Genomic DNA, 8,125 nt, shown 5'->3' on the forward strand with positions numbered 1-8,125 from the left:
TAAATTATATATACATACACAGATATGTATGCATAATAAATATATATTTAAATATCATATATAAGTGTTTATATACTTATATGTATATGTGCAATATATGTATAATATATACAATAACATATATGTGTATATAAATATATACTTATATATAATATTTAAATATAAATATATATATATATATATATACACCCCCTATTAGTTCTGTTTTTCTGGAGAATCTTGCCTAATACAAATATGAACAAGTTTATGTCCACAAATTTGATAATTTAAATGAATGAACCTTAAAAGACATATGTAACAAAAACTCACACATGAAGAAATAGATGATATGGATAGGTCTATTTTCTCTATGAAAGTAATTGAATCAACAATTAACAACTTTCCAAAACAAAATTCCAGGTCCAGATGGTTTCACTGGTGAATTTTACCAAATATTTAAGGAAGAAAGTATACCACATGATAGGAAAGCTCCAGATGAATATTTCTATGAACATAGGTGGGGAAAAAAACCTCAACAAAATTTTAGCAAAATTAATTTCAACAATGCATTAATTATGCATCATGATTAATTGGAATTTATTTCAACTATGTATGTAAGATTGGTTTTAATATTTGAAAATCAATTAATTTTCATCAATAACATCAACAGGCTAAAAAAAATCATATCAATAAATGCAGAAAAAGGATTTCACAAAATCTAACAGGGATTCATAATAAACACTTTCAGCAATCTAGGAATAGAGAGGAATTTATACAACCAACAAAATATATTTACAAAAATCCTATAGCTAACACCACACTTATTTGTAAGAAACTAGATGCTTTCTTTTAAGTCTAAGAACCAGTTAATGTTCACCTCTCCTATTCAACACCATTTGAGAAATCTACCTAATCCAATAAAAAGAGAAAAAAGTAACACAGATACAGAAGGAAAAAAGGAGTTTTGTTTCTAGATGACATGACTGTATTAATAAAAAATCCAAAGGAATCAACAAAAGAACTCATAAACTATTAAGCAATTATATGAAAGGTAAGGTTACAAGGTACAAAGTTAATTACAAAAGTTTGTTGCTTTTTATATACCAGTAATGAACAATTGGCATTTGAAATTAAAAACACACCGCCACCTACATTAGCATGAAAATGAAGTCATCAGGTAAAAATAAGTACAATAATGAAATAGGTACTGTGTGTGTGTATATATACATATATATATACATATATATGTACATATATTTGTGTATATATATATACAAGAAAAACAATAAAACTCTGATGAAAGAAATAAAAAAGAATTAGAGAGATATTCCATATTTATCAATAGGAAGACTTACTATTGTTAAGATATCAATCCTTCCCAACTGTCATGCTAAAGTTCAAGAGGTTTTATTTATTCATAGTGCCAAAAATGAACCAACCAAAGTGTCCTTCAACAGGTAAATGGATAAACAAATGTGGTATATTCATTCAGTGGAATATAATCAGTGATGGAAAGAAATGAACTATGAAGCCACAAAAGGACAGGGAGGAATTTCAAATGAATATTTTGCAAAAAAAAAAATCCAGTGTTAAAGGACTACATACTGGTGATTCCAACTATATGACATTCTAGAAATGACAAAACTATGGAGATAATAAAAAGACAGGGATCAGAGAGGGAGGGAGAGAAGAAGGAATAGACGGTGCACAGGATTGTTTTAGAACAGAGAAAATTCAATATGATATTTCAATAGTAGATATATCACATACATTTTTGTGTTTTGTGTTTTGGCCCATAGAACTTTACCAAACAAGAGAGAATCCAAATGGAAATGATGGACATAAGTAATAATAATGTAACAATATTGATTCATGAACTATAACAAAGCTGCCACTAATGCAAGACATCAATAACAAAGGAAACTGGATCAAGAGGAAGGGATATATATGAACTTTGCCCTTTTCTTCTAGTTTTCTTGAAAACCTGAAACTTTTTAAAAGGGAAGTTTATTTTTAGATAAACAACAAGGTCCTATAGCACATGGAACTATATTGAATATCCTGTAATAAACCATAATGGAAAAGAATATGAAAAAAAAAAAATATATATGAATCACTTTGCTATACACCAGAAACTGACACAACATTGTAAGTCAACTACAATTTTTTAAAACAGTGAAGTTTATTTTTACAAAAGATGCAAAATAAAATAATTAACTAAAAATAAGACTAGTAATACTTATTTTATGGTGACATAAATTCTAGAAATCCAATGTGTATTTTTATGCATGACTGGTTGCTAAAGAGGAAATAATTACATTTCCATAGATAGTTTCCTGGGAAGAATGAGATTAGGAACCCAACCTCTTATTTTTTTGAGGTTTCATGATATTCTTTATTAAAGAGTGAGGTTTTCTTGACTGATATCCACTGACAGGTGAATTCATCATAAGAAAAAGGAATACTGACTGGTCACCTGGGCTCAACATCAGGTTCAAGATGTTTGTTGGGGAAAGTTTACTTTGGAAAAGAGTGTATGGATTGGCATCACTTGCAGATCCAAGTACCCTGACATCACAGATCCCTTTGGAGATAATGCTGGGCATATAAATATGCATTAGATATTTATAAACTTGGGACCCAATCTTGACCACTAGAGCTTATACAAATATTCAGACCAGCAAGAACATCAGACTACGTTGCACTGGTTTTCCCTGTTGATACCTTTGAGCTGCAACAGAAATAAAAACAAGCAAACAGAAAAAAAATGCACAAACCAAAATCTGTGGATGGTTCAGATAACCCTGTTTTCTCTATATGGCATTTGAAAAGAAACCTAGTTTGTTCACACTGAACAAACAGTGTGTGTGTGTGTGTGTGTGTGTGTGTGTGTGTGTGTGTGTGTTACTCACTCAGTCATGTCTGACTCTTTGCAAACCCAAGGACGGTAGCCCACCAAGGTCCTGTATGGAATTCTCCAGGCAAGAAAACTCGAGTGGGTTCCCTTCTCCAGGGGATCTTTCCAATCCAGGGATCGAACCTGGGTCTCCTACATTGCAGGCAGATTCTTTACTGGCTGAGCCACCAAGGAACCCTGAATAAACTGTATTCTCAGACAATTCAGTAGACTGAAAAGAGATTTCTAGAAATTTAGCAGGTAGAGATTTCTAAAAATTTAGCAGGTAGAGATAAAACTACATTAACTGGAAAAATTAAAAAGATAGGAGATCATGAGTGCTCTTTATCTGCTGAAGAATGTCATACCTATTTTGATGGCATATCTTTAAAACTACTGTTATCTCACTACGCAAAGTGTAGTACACAACTAAGCGACTGAACAATGATCTCATGACAGCAAAGAAATGATATAACATAGATTCTGAACTTCATAATGGACTTTACCATAATTTTAATAATTACACATGCTAAGTCACTTCAGTCATTTGCAACGCTATGGACTGCAGCCCGCCAGGCTCCTCTGTCCATGCGATTTCCCAGGCAAGAATACTGGAGTGGATTGCCGTGCCTTCCTTCAGGGAATCTTCCTGACTTAGGGATTGAACCCACGTCTCTTACATCTCCTGCATTGGCAGGTGAGTTCTTTACCACTAGCACCACATGGGAAGCCCCACAATACAGTCTAAAGGTATCTGTATTGCTGTTATCCATAAATTAAAACATACTAATAGGGTAAGATGATAGATGGAAGCACATTAAAATGAGCTAAAACTGGGTGCCTAAAACCTTACAAAAGTATAAAATAGAGAATCAAACTAAGTAAAAGGCACTTCTTTACGCAAAAAAGTCATTAAAAGCCAGCAGCCTGCAAATGAGAAAAAACTTTCAAGGACCCACATGATGAATAACATCTTCTAAAACAACAGCCCCTCCCCCAAATAATAATATTGGTGGTATTGTGAATTTAGTGGTGGCACCCCAAGTGATATGCACAGCTAGAACCTGTGAATGTGACCTGATGTAGAAAAAGGGCCTGTGCAGATATATATAATTAATTTCAGACTCTCTAGATGAGATATCCCTGGACTAGGTGGGTCCTAAATCCAAAGCATACTTGGAAGGGAAGAAAAGGGGTAAGAGACAAAGAAGAAAATGCCATGTAAGAAAGAGGCAGAAATCAAAGTTAGGCAGTTACAAGCTAAGGAACACCAGCAGCCTCCAAAAGCTTGGAGAGAGGCATGGAACTCTATCAACACTTTGATTTCGAACTTCGGCTTCCAGAACTGTGAAAGAATACATTTCTCTTGTCGTAAGCCATCCAGTTTGTGGTCGTTTGTTATGGCAGCCATAGAAAACTTGTACAGATGGTCACAAAAGTGGACAAAATTCTGAAAAAGATCTTAGTACTCCACGTGGCAGAGAGGCAGTGGACATGTCTGCTGGGGAAAGACTAAGTAAAGTGGGCAAATGACCCCTGAATATTATGGTCTCCATCAAAAGCAAAACACTTCACTCTTAATTGGAAAGAAATCTTGAAGACCGAGTAACCACTCTCTCACTAAACAAGGCAAATCATCAAACCCCACAGTGGACTCAAAAAATAGTTAATAAGGAGCACAGACCTTGCTCACCAATACAACTGACCATAATTTTGCCGTCTTTCATTCCCGTCACACTACCATCTCCACACACCCCTATAAATCCACCCTCAGTTCTCAGGCTTCATAAGAACAGATAAAACAGACAATATCATGTCTTCTCCTAGTTAGAAGTGCTAAGAAAAGACAGTGTTCTTTGGTAGGTGAGAAGGGCATCATGAGATATGGAGTGGAATAAGTATCAGCACAGAGTTGGCTACTGTAAATTTCAGATAAAAACAACATGGCAACCATATAGAAATACCATAGACAGTAATAAAGCAATTTATGGATAAATGTTCCTATAAAAGATAAACTGCCAATGGAAAAGCAAAGTAACCTATGATGGGGAAAGTTTTCCTCTGAGTGACTGAAAAAAATAGAATTTCACATCCTATGAGAAACTGATATAAAATGATTTTCAGTACATTATACCTTGACAGTGGGCTTGAACTTTAAGATAAAAGAAGAATAATTCAAGAGTTCAGGTGCACTATGGCTGATTGTGTTGATATTTGGCAGAAACCAACAAAATTCTGTGAAGCAATTATCCTTAAACTGAAAAATAAATAAAGAGTTCAGGTATAAATGGTACCTCATCCAGGGGAGGGATGGGAATCAGAGTGGCTTCAAATTTTACACATCTAAATGCAAAAGCTAATGGAATAATAGCTACAAGATTCTGAAGGAAATAAAATGTGACTTGAAGAAGCTTATACTAGCCAAGATATTGTTTTACTCAATTTGATACACTCATATGTGTGCTTAGTCACTCAGTCACATCCAACTCTTTGCAATCTATGGACTTCAGCCAGCCAGGCACGTCTGTCCATGGGATTTCCCAGGCAAGAATACTGGAGTGGGTTGCCATTTCCTTCTCCAGGGGATCTTCTCAACCCAGGGATCAAACCCATGTCTTCTGCATTGCAAATGGATTCTTTACCATCTGAGCTACAGATAGCATCACTGACTCAATGGACATTAATTCGAGCAAACTCTGGGAGACAGTGAAGGACAGGGAAGCCTGGAGTGCTGCAGTCTATGGGGTTGCTAAGAGTCAGACATGACTTAGCAATTGAACAACAATGACAACAAAGACATTGTTTAAGTGTTAAGTTCACAGGTAGAAAATTATGCATCCTTGTCAAAATGAACAGGGCAGAGCACTCATGAGCCTTTTCTTAAAAAAGAAGAAAATAATTACTAGCCACAAAATCCACCCAACCAAAATAACAGAAAGGTGAATTGATGAGCATAAAATTCACTCCTTGCTAGAATTAGAGTAGCCTCTCCTCTCCCTGCAATGCATTATATACTTTCACTATCTTCATGCCACTTTTATTAATGTGTATTCCCAGCATCTATAGAATATTACCTAGCATAGAGTAGGCCCCTCAAAATGACTGAATAAATGAATTTACATACTTTACTATATTTATATAAAAAACCTGAAATGTCATTTTTAAATTTTAGTATAAAGATATAAATATACATGAGTGATAAAGGAGATCAGTCCTGGGTGTTCATTGTTATGACTGATGTTGAAGCTGAAACTCCAATACTTTGGCCACCTGATGCGAAGAGCTGACTCATTTGAAAAGACCCTGATGCTGGAAAAGATTCAGGGCAGGAGGAGAAGGGGACAAGAGAGGAAGAGATGGTTGGATGGCATCACCGACTCAATGGACATGGGTTTGGGTGGACTCCAGGAGTTGGTGATGGACAGGGAGGCCTGGCGTGCTATGGTTCATGGGGTCACAAAGAGTTGGACACAACTGAGCGACTGAACTGAACTGACACTGCAAAATTTACTATATGACTTACAGTTTTTTACCATATTGGCTATATTCATGACTCTTTACCATTCTTGGTTCATGTGCTACCAATACAAGCACATGTAACTTACCTAATGTCTTGCTTATTGTTGCTTGACTAGACAGTGTTTACAGTGATGCTCTCAGTATAAAGTGCTCCCCTTGTGATTTTGCACAATAATTTGGTCCACCATGCTTGGTTATATTGTTTTGCTGGACACTTTTCTTCAGTAAATCTCTATCTTGTTCTATCTGTGACCATCTCACTTCAGCTCACCAGAATCTTTAAATATATTCAGTCTAGTATTTGGCTCCTCATATTCTCCTATTCATAAAATCCTATGGGCCCTAGAGTTGGACAACTATACATAAAGTTCAGGCAAGTGGTAAGGCAGTTAGAGAATGGGATATATAAGCACTGGTAATTATAATTTTATATTGGGCACATTTGTTAATTGCTGATTGCCATGCTTAGGAGATCCTATGTAACCATTACTGCATATTAACCTTAAGACTGATAATTAAAATCTCCTAAGATGATCATTGTGCATACGTTGGCAGATTTGCAATGAGGTTTTCTAGATCTCTGGAAAGATCTTAACTTCTGTTCTTTAATAGTTGTTAAATATTTATTAAGCATCTGCTTATTGTATTCTGCCAGTTCAAAGATGTATGATATGCACTCTGAGAATTCTAGTGACTAGAAAGGGAGAATTACAGTTTTAATAGTACTTTGACAAATGGATAGGAAGTAAGATGGGAGTCCAGGGTTTTAATACAATTTGATATGAATCTATAAAATGTCTGCTGGTGATTATATGCAACCTGTTATTTTTTTCAGTTATAGATGTATATACATTCCTTTTCAGATTCTTTTCCATTATAGGTTAGTACAAGATACTGAGTATAGCTCACTGTGCTGTACAGTCAGTCCTTGTTGGTTTTCTATTTTGTATATAGTAGTGTGTATATATTAATCCCAAACTCCTAATTTATCACTCCTCACCTCCCTCCTTACCCTTTGGTAACCGTAAGTTTGTTTTCTATGTCTGTGAATATATTTATGTTTTTAAATAAGTTCATTTGTATCATTTTTTAGATTCTACATATAAGTACTATCAATTATTTGTCTTTGACTTATTTCACTTCATGAGATGATCTCTAGGTCCATCCAGGTTCCTGCAAGTGACATTATTTCATTCTTTTCTTATGACTCAGTGATACTCCATTGTATATATGTACCACATCTTCTTAACCCACTCATCTGTTGATGGACATTTGGGTTGCTTCCCTGTCCTGGAATAATGCTGCTATGAACACTAGACTTCATATATCTTTTTGAATTAGAGTTTTCTCCAGATACGTGCCCAGGGGTGGAATTTCTGGATCCTACTGCAACTCTAGAAGCCTTCATACTGCTCTCCATAGTGATTATACCAGTTTACTTTTCCACCACAGTGTAAAAGTGTTCCTTTTTCTCCACACTCTCTTCAGCATTTATTACTTTTAGACTTTTTAAGGATGGCCATTCTGACTGGTGTGAGGTGATACCTCCTTATGGTTTTGATTTGCATGTTAATTAGTGAAATTGACCATCTTTTCATGTGCCTGTTGGCCATCTCTATGACTTCTTTGGAGAAAACATTTATTTAGGTCTTCTACCCATTTTTTATTGTTTTTTATATTAAGCTATATGAGCTGTTTGTATATTTTGGAAATTAATCTCTCATTAATCTA

The 8,125-nt window shown here is 35.1% G+C and overlaps 1 protein-coding gene across 5 annotated transcripts in view; it reads left to right on the top strand.

The window, feature by feature from the left end:
- Positions 1–8,125, top strand: part of IL7 (interleukin 7) — a 52,281-nt gene that overhangs the window by 23,224 nt on the left and 20,932 nt on the right. The gene's annotated exons all lie outside the window — the stretch shown is intronic.

The sequence above is a fragment of the Giraffa tippelskirchi genome, chromosome 6 (genome assembly GCF_054371585.1).
Source record: "Giraffa tippelskirchi isolate mGirTip1 chromosome 6, T2T-mGirTip1v1.2.pri, whole genome shotgun sequence".
In the NCBI taxonomy this organism is placed as follows: domain Eukaryota; kingdom Metazoa; phylum Chordata; class Mammalia; order Artiodactyla; family Giraffidae; genus Giraffa; species Giraffa tippelskirchi.